We start from the raw sequence: 12,081 nt of genomic DNA, 5'->3' as shown, positions 1-12,081 counted from the left end.
CCTCAGAAACCAAACGCTGAAGATGGTAGAGCAATAAGATGTAAGAAGCCTGACTGGATCATCACTAGGAGGAGAGCCACCTGACAATCAGGGTTACCTGCTATCGATTTGACATCAGAAGTAACTTTATATCACTTTGGGAAAATTATAATTTTAATACATATAATATTGTAACTACATGGTATAATTATAATTGCACATAATTATATATATATGCATATATACAAATAAATGGCAACTTACTAAATCAACAGGAAATCTGGAATCATCATATCAAGATAGTTCATCTTTTCATTGTCAAACAAGTGCCTAAGTAAAAAAGGCTTATTTACAATGCTGATTTTTATATCTTTAAGTTTTGTTTCCTGGGATGAGTTATTTAGCCTTTCTGAGCATCATGCTCTCAATATTATAATGCCTACTACTTAACACTGCTTAAGGATTATAGAAAAATTTCCCTTAAAGTGGTGTCTGACACAAAATAGGCCCTCAGTATTTGTTCCCTCCTTCTTACAGCTTTGGATGTTGCTATAAAGTCAGCTGATACCAAAAATATCACATTGAAAAAGGGACAAAAATGGGGCTAGCCCAGTGGGGCAGTGGTTAAGTTCAGCACACTCTGCTGTGGCAGCCCAGGGTTCACAGGTTCCGATCCCAAGAGCGGACCTACACTACCCATTAAGCCATGCTGTGGTGGCGTCCCACATACAAAATAGAGGAAGATGGGAATACATGTTAGCTCAGGGCCACTCTTCCTCAAGCAAAAAGAGGAAGATTGGCAACAGGTGTTAGCTCAGGGCCAATCTTGCTCACAAAATAAAAAATATTTCTTCATTCATGGTATCCTGGTATAGTTGAATATGGAATCAACACCTCCAACATTTTTCCAAAACTTTTAGTGAACCACAAATCTATCCCTATTAGTTCTTCATAATTCACTATCTTACCCTAAATTAGGTTAAAACTTTAATTTTCCAAAACAGATGAAGTGCAAACCTACAAAATGGAAAAAAAATCCATACCTTAATAGAGCATATTTCATTTGAATGTTCTTTCATTTCCTATTTACTCTCCAGGGCCTCTTAGAAAATAGCCAAATTGGAATTCTTCATTATATGTAGCCCTTTGGAATTGCTTAATCAATGCTGACTTACAGCTAAATGCTTAGACAAACACTTTTATCACAGCTACTTTCCAAATGAATTCCTAAGTATGTGTATCTAAGTATCATGTAATTTTCCTTCTGATTTCTCTAGATAATGTCAATTAAACCGATTAGAAGAAGATCTAAGTACCTAAAGTATAGATACGTTTTCTAATGCTGAGATGAGAATTTCTTTCTTTTCTTTCAATTCCTTTAAAACAGTTTTTTATTGTGGTAACATTGGTTTATAACATTATATAAATTTCAGGTGTACATCATTATATATTTTGATTTCTGTGTAGGTTATATTATGTTTACCACCCGAATACTAATTATAATCCATCACCACACACATGTGCCTAATCACCCCTTTTACTATCCCCACTGCCCCCTACCTCACTGGTAACCACCAATCCAATCTCTGTTTCTATGTTGTTTTTTTGTCATTGTCTTTATCTTCTACTTATGAGTGCGATCATACGGTATTTGACTTTCTCCCTCTGATTGATTTCACTTCATATAATAACCTCAAGGTCCATCCATGTTGTCACAAATGGCCAGATTTCATTGTTTCTTATGGCTAAGTAGTATTCCATTGCGCATATATACCACAACTTTTCTATCCATTTGCCCCTTTTTGGGCACCTAGGTTGCTTCCAACTCTCGGTTGTTGTGAATAATGATGAACATGGGGTTGCATGTATCTTTATGCATTCACGTTCTTTGGATAAATACCCAGCATTAGAATAGCTGGATCATATGGTAGATCTATTCTTAATTTTTTGAGGATTCTCCATACCATTTTCCATAGTGGCTACACCAGTTTGCACTCCTACCAGCAGTGTACAGGGGTTCCCTTATCTCCACATCCTCTCCAACACATTGTTTCCTGTCTTGTTAATTATAGCCATTCTGACAGGCATGAGGTGATATCTCATTGTAGTTTTGATTTGCATTTCCATGATAGTTAGTAATGTTGAACATCTTTTCATGTGCCTGTTGGCCATCTGTATATCTTTGGAGATATGTCTGTTCAGACCTTTTGCTCATTTTTTAATTGGGTTGTTAGTTTTTGTTTTGGTTTTATTTTTTGAGATGTATGAGTTTTTTGTATATGCTGGATATTAACACTTTATGTGATATACGGTTTGCAAATATCTTCTCCCAATTATTAGGTTGTCTTTTCGTCTTGTTGATGGTTTCCTTTGCTGTGCAGAAGCGTTTTAGTTTGATGTAGTCCCATTTCTTTATTTTTTCTATTGTTTTCCTTGCCCACTCAGACATGGTACTTGAAAATATGCTGCTAAGACTGATGTCGAAGAGTGTACTGCCTATGTTTTCTTCTAGAATTTTAATGGTTCCAGGTCTTACATTCAATCAAGTCTTTAATCCATTTTGAGTTAATTTTTGCATATGGTGTAAGATAATGGTCTACTTTCATTCTTTTGCATGTGGCTATCCAGTTTTTCCAAAATCATTTATTGAAAAGATTTTCCTTTCTCCACTGTATGTTCTTGGGTCCCTTGTCAAAAATTAGGAGTCCATAGATGTGTAGGTTTATTTCCGAGCTCTTGATTCTCAGGGTTTCTTTGGCTATTCTTGGTCTTTTTTTGCTCCACATAAAATTTAGGATTATTTGTTCTATTTCTGTGAAAAGTGTTGGAACTTTCACCTCCTTGATTAAATTTATTCCTAGGTATTTTACTCTACAACTTCCCTCTTAGATCCACTTTTGCTGTATCCCATAAATTTGGGCATGTATTTTCATTTTCATTTGTCTCCAGGTATTTTTTTTATTTTCCTTTGATTTCTTTCATTGACCCACTTGTTGTTCAGTAGCGTTTTGTTTAATCTCCACAAATTTGTGACTTTTTTGATTTTCTTCCTGTAGTTGGTTTCTAGTTTCATATCTTTGTGGTCAGAAAAGATGGTTGGTATTATTTCAATCTTCTTAAATTTATTGAGACTTGTTTTGTGGCCTAATATGTGATCAATTCTGGAGAACGTTCCATATGCATTTGAAAAGAATGCATATTCTGCAGTTTTTGCATGGAATGTTCTGTATATATCTACTAAGTCCACCTGGTCTAATGTGTTGTTTAAAGTTAATATTTCCTTGCTGATCTTCTGTTTGAACGATCTATCTATTGGTGTAAGTGGAGTGTTAAAGTCACCTGCTATTGTGGTGTTACTGTCTATTTCTCCTTTTGTATCTCTTAATGATTGCTTTACATATTTATGTGCTCGTATGTTGGGTGCATAGATATTTACAAGCGTTATATCCTCTTCTTGGATTGTTCCCTTTATGATTATGTAGTGCCCTTCTTTGTCTCTTGTTACAGTTTTTCTTTCAAAGTATATTTTTCCTGATATATATATTGCTACCCCAGCTTTCTTTTCATTGCCATTTGTATGGAGTATCTTTTTCCATCCCTTCACTTTCAGTTTGTGAGTGTCTCAAGAACTGAAGGGTGTTTCTTGTATGCAGTATATACATGGGTCTTTTTTTTTTTATCCAATCAGCCACACTATGCATTTGATTGAGCATTTAGTCCATTGACATTTAAAGTAGCTATTGATGAATAGGTACTTATTGCCATTTTGTTACCTTTTTTCTGGGTGTTCTAGTAGTTCTTCTCTGTTCCTTTCTTCTTCTCCTGCTCTCTTCCCTTGTGGTTTGATGGCTTTCTTTAGTATTATATTTGGGTTCCTTTCTCTTAATTATTTGTGTGTTCATTACAGGTTTCTTGTTTGTGATTACCATGAGGTTAATATATAGTAATCTACGTATATAGCAATCTATATTGAGCTAATGGTCTCTTTAGTTTGAGCTCTTGCTAAAAACTCTACTCTTTTGCTCCCCTCCTCCCACGTTTTATGTTTTTGATATAATATCTAACCTCTCTTTGTGTGTGTTGTATCCATGACCTTCTTATCATTGAAATAGATAATTTTAGTACTTTTGTCCTTTGACTTCCATATTATCTTCGTAGGTGGTTGATCTTCTACCTTCACTGTATTTTTGCCTTTACCAGTGATTTTATTACCCCCCCCTTTTTTTGATAATTTTCTTATTCCTATTTGTGGTCCTCTCTTTCCCACTTAAATAAGTCCCTTTAACATTTCTTGTAAAGCTGGTTTCTTGGCTGTAAACTCCTTTAATTTTTGCTTGTTTGGGAAACTGTTTATCTCTCCTTCCATTCTGAATGATAACCTTGCCAGGTAGAGTGTTCTTGACTATAAGTTTTTTTCTTTCAGCATGTTAAATATATTGTGCCACTCCCTTCTAGCATGTATGATTTCTGCTGAGAAGTCAGCTGATAGCCTTATGGGGTTTCCTTTGTATGTAACTTGTTGCCCTTCTCTTGCAGCTTTTAGGATCATCTCTTTATCTTTAAATTTGGACATTTTAATTATAACGTGTCTTGCTCTGGACCTTTTTGGGTTTATCTTGTTTGGTGCTCTCTGTGCTTCCTGTACCTGAATGTCTGTTTCCTTCCTTAGGTTAGGAAAGCTTTCAGCTATTACTTCTTCAAATAGATTCTCTGTCCCTTTGTCTTTCTCTTCTCCTTCTGAGAAACCTATAATACAAATGTTAGTGCACTTCATGTTGTCTCAGATTTCCCTTAGATTGTTCTCATTCTTTTATTTGTTTTTCTTTTTTCTGTTCGGCTTGGGTGATTTCCTCTAGTCTTTCCTCCAGTTTGCTGATCCATTCCTCTGTATCATCTACCCTGATGCTGAGTGTGCTTCTAGTGAATTTTTCATTTCCAGTATTGTATTCTTCATTTCTGATTTTTTAAAAAATATTTTCTAATTCTTTGTTGTAGTTCTCACTGTGTTCATCCATTCTTCTCCCAAGATCAGTGAGCATCCTTTTCACTTTTTGTTTGAATTTGTTGTCAGGTGGATTGTTTATTTTTGTTTCATTTAGTTCTTTTTCTGGGGTTTTGTTCTGTTCCCTTGCTTAGAACGTATTCCTCTGCCTCCTCATTTTGCTTCTTTCTCTGTGCTTATATCTGTGTATTAGGTGAGTCAGCTATATCTCCTCATCTTGGAGAAGTGGCCTTACATAAGAGATGCCTTTTGAGGCCAAACAGTGTGCTTTCCTTTCATCACCAGTTCCAAATGTTCCACAAGTGACTATTTGTGGGCTACTTGTGTCCTTCTGTTGTGGCATGGTTCCTTTTGCTGCAGCTGCCCAGGGAGTCTAGGCAGTCCCCCTGGCTGGCTGATTGTAATGCTCAGCTGCATGTGGCTGCTATGGATCTTTCAGTCACTTTATCAGATGTAGGGAGCCCCAGCACAGTTAGCTGCAAAGTCTAATAGCAAGTTCATGTTGCAGTTTTTCTGTTAAGTAAGTAGGCCTCCAGCATGGCTGGTTGCTAGGCTCAGGGGCTTACAATTGCAGTAGGCCTCCAGCCTGCAAGGCTGTTGTCAGCTATCTCAGGACTTTAGCTGAGTGGGGCTGGCCCTAGGCACAGAAGCACCCAATTGTTTCAGGCTTTGGAAAGTGGGATTGGTCCCCTGTGTGGCTATTTGAGAAGCACAGGTCCTCTGCCACTATTAAGCCCCATGGCCCACAGGTCCACAAACACAGCATCAACATAGTCCTGGCCCTTGCACATGTCCCAACCCCCTGGACTGTACCCAGTTGCCCCACTGTAGAGGCCCCCACACACCTCACCAATGCCCCACCCACCCCACCCACTCCTCATGCACACCCTGCCCTGCAAAGGTGGACCCACTCACCTGCCTGCAGAGGATCCAGACACCCAGTCTATGCAGGCTGAAAAGATGTCTGAGGGCTGGCTGTTGGGTAAGGCTAGTCTTTAGGGCCAGGCTGCCTTCCCTAGGTGAGCTGGATTAAATCATACTCTAGGGAATAGGGCATACCCTGGGCTAACAGGCAAGGGGAAGAACTTTAATGGCATCTGCCAGCATCTGTGTCAGCTGCTTGTACTAGGTCACAATAATGGCTGCTGCCAATGTCTCAGTCCCTGGAGAGGTCTCACCTTACCCAAGATGCACCCAGAAACTATCAGGTGAATCTCTTTTCACCAAAGGACTGTGTATTTTTCTTTCTGGGGATTTTAGTTTGCTTTTAGAAGCAGGTGAATTTGTGCATGGACCCTTTAACAGCTGGCTTTTTCCCATTTATGTCCAATAGGTTTTCTAGGGGTATTCCCTGTTGTAGTTAATAGCCAGCAAAGCCAGATATTATGACACTCATCTTAGTTATGCTGAGTATGAAGGATGCTTATAGCAGTAGCATTTCCCCACTCAAGTCCCCCACTCCTCCAGGGAATGTTGCATACCTTAAGATTGCTCCTAGCCTGCTGTGAAGTGCTGCAGCTTGTGAAGGTGGCTTTTTTCTCTCCAGAAAGGAATTTCTACCTCTTCTGCCTCAGTCAGGACTGTCACTTGTTGAGGCGGTTCTTTTTATCCAGCTTTCAACTTTTTCTCGGGGATAATTATTCCGAGAATAGTTGTAACTTGGTTGTGTTCATGGGTGGAGGTGAGTTCAGAGTCCACCTATGCCGCCACTTTGACACCAACCCTTGAGAATTTATTTCTAATAAAATATTTACACTAGAAGTGTCTAAACCCTTCACAAACTCTTGAGAGCTTTGTAGAGCCCTGGAATTGGGGCCAAAGGGGACACATGTACCAACGTTATGGTGTTATGGTTCTAGATAATCATATGTATTTTTGAAAAATCTTAAATGATTTTACAAAGAAGAGCTCTAGAGGCTGTCCTAACCAAGCAAAAGTGAAGAAAAATATTTGTATAGTTTGATAAGTCTCTATCTGTGCTAGGTTTGTTGCCTCCAAATAGAGTTATCTAGCAGGTGTTGAAAGGTACTGTCTTAGTTGGGTCAGCTCCTCTGGGTATGTTTACCTGAGTACAAGAGAATACCGAGTCTTTCCACTCACTGATGTTTTCCTTTATAAAGATAAAATCTTTCATTTAATACTGTTTCAATTAGGCCTAACATGATTGTTAGGGTGTGCTTATTTATAATTAGGGACCTTATTTCTTCAACTTATGTCCCTGGGCTTGAGAAAAGCACACCCTTTAAACCTTTTAGTTTATAACCAAAACTTTCTTAAGACATATGTGTCTTACCCCTTTATTTGATTCTTCAGAGCAGTCCTGGTATCAAATTCCTTTCAGTTAGTGTTTTAATATTTTTTCACTGACTTCCACTTATCAGTGACACCAAGAAACTATTCTGCAGGAAAAAAAGGGTGACTGAAACCAGGGTCAAAGACTTTATTCAGCTGATAAGCACCAGGGGCACCTGAAGACAGGTGGAAGCAGATTGGAGTTTTAGAAGGTGAGGAGAAGAGTGGGATATGTGTCTTTGTGGTTGGCGCAGGTGGAAGTTTTGTCTTTAACTGCTGTGAAACTTACAGTTGGAGGTTCTCTGGGTTTTGTGCCTCTTGCTCAGGATTGTTGGTGCAATTCCACCCTGATACCTGTCATAAAGTACTTCCTGAGAACTGTTTTTGCAATCCTTTCAGTTTGTTGGTTAAACAAAGCGTGAGGGAGAGTGTATGGAAGTAGCAAAAAACAAGAAGAAGAAAGAAAGAGAAAAGGAAAGAGACAAAGGAAAAATTGGAGACTTTCTGTTTTATTTCTTTTAGATAGTACAGAAAAGGAACGTGTCGCATTCTATTTGCTTCTTCATTTGTACTTTCTCTCGTTTTTTTTTTTTATCCACAGTAAGAAGCAGAAAAAGACCTTTACCATTTAACATATCTACATTTCTACAGTATGAAAACCATGATTACTTTTCTAATTAGAGTGGCAAAATTTCTCATTTTATCCTTCCCACAGACTAGCCACCTTTCTGTTTGTTTCTGAGGTCTCTTTTCTATCTTCTATTTAAAGTTACTGCTATAGTTTGCATATTATGCTGAAGTTTACACATACAGATCTTCCATTAAGAACATCACTAGAACCTTGAAACTTTCATAATCTTCTTTATTAAGGCAACATTGTTTGATAACATTATATATATTTCAGGTGTGCATCACTATAATTCTGCTTCTGTATACACTACATCGTGTTCACCACCAAAAATCTAGTTTCCACCCATCACCATACAAATGTTCCCCTTACTCCTTTAGCCCTCCCCTGACATCCCTTCCCTCTAGTAACCACCAATCTGTTCTCTATATCTGTGTATTTGTTTGTTGTTGTTGTTTTTAACTTCCATGTATGAGTGAAATAATATGGTATTTGTCTTTCTCTATCTAACTTATTTCGCTTAGCACAACACCCTTGTGGGGGATAAAGAGATTTTACTCCTCCCTACTGACTGCTCTGAAAATTAAATTGACATGAGGCAGATTAACAGGAGAAAATCATATTTAATTTCATACATATAGGAATACCTAATACCTGAGAGATTTAGAGAGAGAAAGGTAAAATGAGGTATATATGCCATCTTGAGCTAAGGGATAGATTAGGGGCCTGAGTCTTCAGAGGGGAGGAAGGTAATTCACAGAATGATAAAAAGAGCAAGTATTCAGTAGTTAGAGATTTCCCCTGCCATACAGACAGGTCGTAAAAGTTTATTTCTGTAATAACTCTTATTATGGTCAAAGCTCCCAATTTAAATTCTTCAAAAAGGTATAAAATTTTTCTTGAGACTTTAGGGTCTCGATTGCCTTTAGCTCAAAATAGTCCACATTCCAAAGTGGCATATCTTGGGGAGGCAGTTTTGAACCCCTTTACTCCTGCCTTTGAAACTTCATGACAAGTTTTACATTCCAGAAGTTGAGTTGGTAGATTGCTCCATCTCCTTGAGCCAGTCTCTTTGCTTAAAGAATAGGTTAGTCCATTTCAACAGTGGTCTCCAATTTCAGGATACAGTGATACAGATGGGATCCCAAAGTTAAGCCTATGATGCAAGCAACCAGGTATTTAATAAGAAGCATTTCTAAGGAAACAAAAGAAATACAATGGTTAATGATTGGAGAGCATCATAGTCTCAGTTTCTGAGTTCTGAAGGCAGCCAGTCAAGAAGATTTCTAGATGCCTAGCTCAAAGAATTTTTAGATGGAGTTAGGGCAAGCAGTGGTAATCTGATAGATTTTCCCAGTTTGCAAATTGAATGTCTCTGATGATCTTTCTGAGTGACCCATACGGCAACAGATATAAAGATTGTCCATACATAAGCCATCATGGTGATTTCTGTGAAATTTATATCAAATTGTCCAGCTTCAGTTTGCAGGGATTCAGGAAAAAGGGCAGTTCCCATCCTCAATGATTTCAAGTCAAAATGTGGAAGAATATTGGGTATTTTACTTTGGATTCTTGTAGCCAGGTATTGGAGGAAACTAGAACTCAGAATCCACTCCAGTTTACGGGTAGTAAACAAAACCTTAACAGACAATGAACAGCACTAGAATCTAATATCCACAAAGGTGTATTATAGTTTCTATTGAAACCATTTTTCTCTAAAATCACCCTTATTTCTATCAAAGATAATCAGAGTAAAGCTAATTTGTTTGTAAAATAAGTCTAGTTTCAGGAAACTTGGCCTGTTATTTTCATAAGTTCAGCAAGAGTAGCAATTGATTACACAGGCTCTTTTGCTTTGCTGGAAATTTTCATAAGGAAACTCCAGATTGAACTTTTAAAGGCCTCTCAAGGCTAGGAAGGCAAGGACTTGCCATCAGACTCACCTGCAATATGTATATACTTGGATGAATTACACTTTTCTCAGGGTTCCCAAAATATCTTGAGGTTCATGCACCTGCCAGGAAATGACCTTCCTTACTCACCTAGTAAGACTACTTGGAACCCTATAGGCAAGGTACCAGGCTGAGTTTTCCAAGGGCCTTATTGGCTCCATAAAGTCAATCCTGATCCCTTCAGTTGTCCTGTCATATCTGAATCTACATACATTCTCCCTCAAATGTGACATTCCAGCCAAAGTCTTTGTAATATAACCAATTTCCAATTATGTCCTGCTACAAGGAGAATGCGTTCTTAATGCACTTATGCAAATAACTATATTGCCATGAAAATAAGAATACTCACTAAATTTCTTGAGGGATCAGGTACAGAGAAGTAGATAAATGTTTCAATTCTGCTTACAAAGGCATAATTTACCAATTGTTATTGTCATAGTTGGCTTAGGAGAAAAAATATATTCTTTATATCTGGAAAATGAAGCATTAAAGAAAACAGAAAAATCTCAGGAAAAGTCATAAAAATTATATTTATCAGCATGTTCAATTCTATGTAATTAATTCTTGTTGATCTTGATCTTTTGTTAGAAGTTTTATGAAGCCATCGGTTTTTCTGTTAGAGTTCTGTCATTTCTTACCCAGTTCAGTGGTACAATCTGAAAGTTATTAGAAACCCATACTTGTCAAAAAGTCCTTCCTATGAATCTTCTTGAAGATGAAGCATTTTTGCAAAAGCATCAGAGTAAAACAATAATTGCCTATAAGTGACAAAAGATAACATTATAATGCAATTGACAGAGAAACGTGGTTATTGTTATGACATACAACATTTTAAGATAATGACTAGAATTACAAGGGATAACGTTTGACCAGGACATATCAAAATTTTACATAATTTCCAGAACGTTTATACTAATAATATTCACCTATACAATATAACCAAAGAAGACTTATCATCACTTATTTGACATTGCTTCCCATGCAATTTAATATACCAAATAAGCCTAATTAGTTTAACATCTCTCTTTTTATAAGGTGAGAAAGCAAATCTTTTGAGGTGTTCCAGGGACCCTCTGAAACACCTCAAAGTTATTTCCAGGTCAAAAAGACTTTATTTAAAGTTTGATTTTGGGAAGTTTATCAAAAAATCCCAAAAGCTTTACAACACTTGGTCAAATATTATCATAGATCACTGTGAAACAATGCTTAGTTAGCCATTTAACCATGGTGACAATCAAAGACTTTCAGGAAAATACAGAGAGTTGAAGGTAGTAAGAAAACCTTTAGCTCTTGTAATTAAAGACTTTATAACAATAACACAGGCAATTATTTTGATAAAACATAAAATCCATGCCTTTGAGGCAGACTACTTAAAAGTAAAGAAAAACCTTTCATAATCTGTGTGTCAAAAGCAGACTAAAAACTCAGGAAAATCTTCTTCTTTTAACAGAGGAAACCAAATTCTAATTTTGCACCAGCTTACTTTTGATAATAAAATTCATTTACTTAATTAAATTTATTCCAATAGTCAATTTGACTATAAATGAAACTCTTATCTCAGGGTTTTCCATAAGCCTTCTATGACTTATTTTTTACATTCAGATTGTGTCCTATGTTTTCCCTCTCTCTCTTTTTTCTTTTAGCTAAAACCACACATTTTATACTAAGATCTTTCTCTTATTGCTTTACCATTTTATTTACGTGTATTAATTAGAATTTTTAACCCTCAGAAACCTTATTTTCCAGTAAAAACTAAGAAGTAAGCAATTGTGAACTGTCTGCTATGGCAGCAATCTTTAGATTAGAAAAGCTATGAATTTATTTTATACTTTCTAGAAACGTATGCTTTTTTATACTACAATCTTTTAATAAAGCACAAGATATGTTTACCAACAGAGGCAAATTTATATTTTAGTTTTTCTGTAATAAGAGATCAAAAGTAAATAAAATTATACTTGTTTAGCAATTAATGTTTCAGTTTTATTTTATTTGGAAATGATCTAGACATTCAATGAATTCCCATCATTTAATTTAACTTGGCAAAACTCTAAGGTTTCAAGTTACCAAAAAGATTTTAGAAGCTATTTTTAAGTCCACATACTATAAAATATAATTATTTCACCTAAAAATTTTTATTTCATTAACATCCATATAATTCATTTGTTCTTAACAATCATACTTAGACTATTTGTGAAAATTTCATGAGACATTAAAGCAATTAGCTGTCA

The 12,081-nt window shown here is 36.5% G+C and overlaps 1 long non-coding RNA gene across 1 annotated transcript in view; it reads right to left on the bottom strand.

Annotated features, from left to right (window-relative positions):
* LOC139044958 (uncharacterized) overlaps positions 1-6,600 on the bottom strand; it is a 40,482-nt gene extending 33,882 nt beyond the window's left edge. The window contains exon 1 of the long non-coding RNA XR_011502441.1: positions 6,463-6,600. This is a non-coding gene — a long non-coding RNA (uncharacterized lncRNA). The remainder of the gene's footprint in view (positions 1-6,462) is intronic.
* Between the last annotated feature and the right edge of the window lie 5,481 nt (positions 6,601-12,081).

The sequence above is a fragment of the Equus asinus genome, chromosome 3 (assembly GCF_041296235.1).
Source record: "Equus asinus isolate D_3611 breed Donkey chromosome 3, EquAss-T2T_v2, whole genome shotgun sequence".
In the NCBI taxonomy this organism is placed as follows: domain Eukaryota; kingdom Metazoa; phylum Chordata; class Mammalia; order Perissodactyla; family Equidae; genus Equus; species Equus asinus.
Note: the sequence above shows the minus strand (reverse complement) of the source record. Positions and strands in the feature narration are given on the sequence as shown.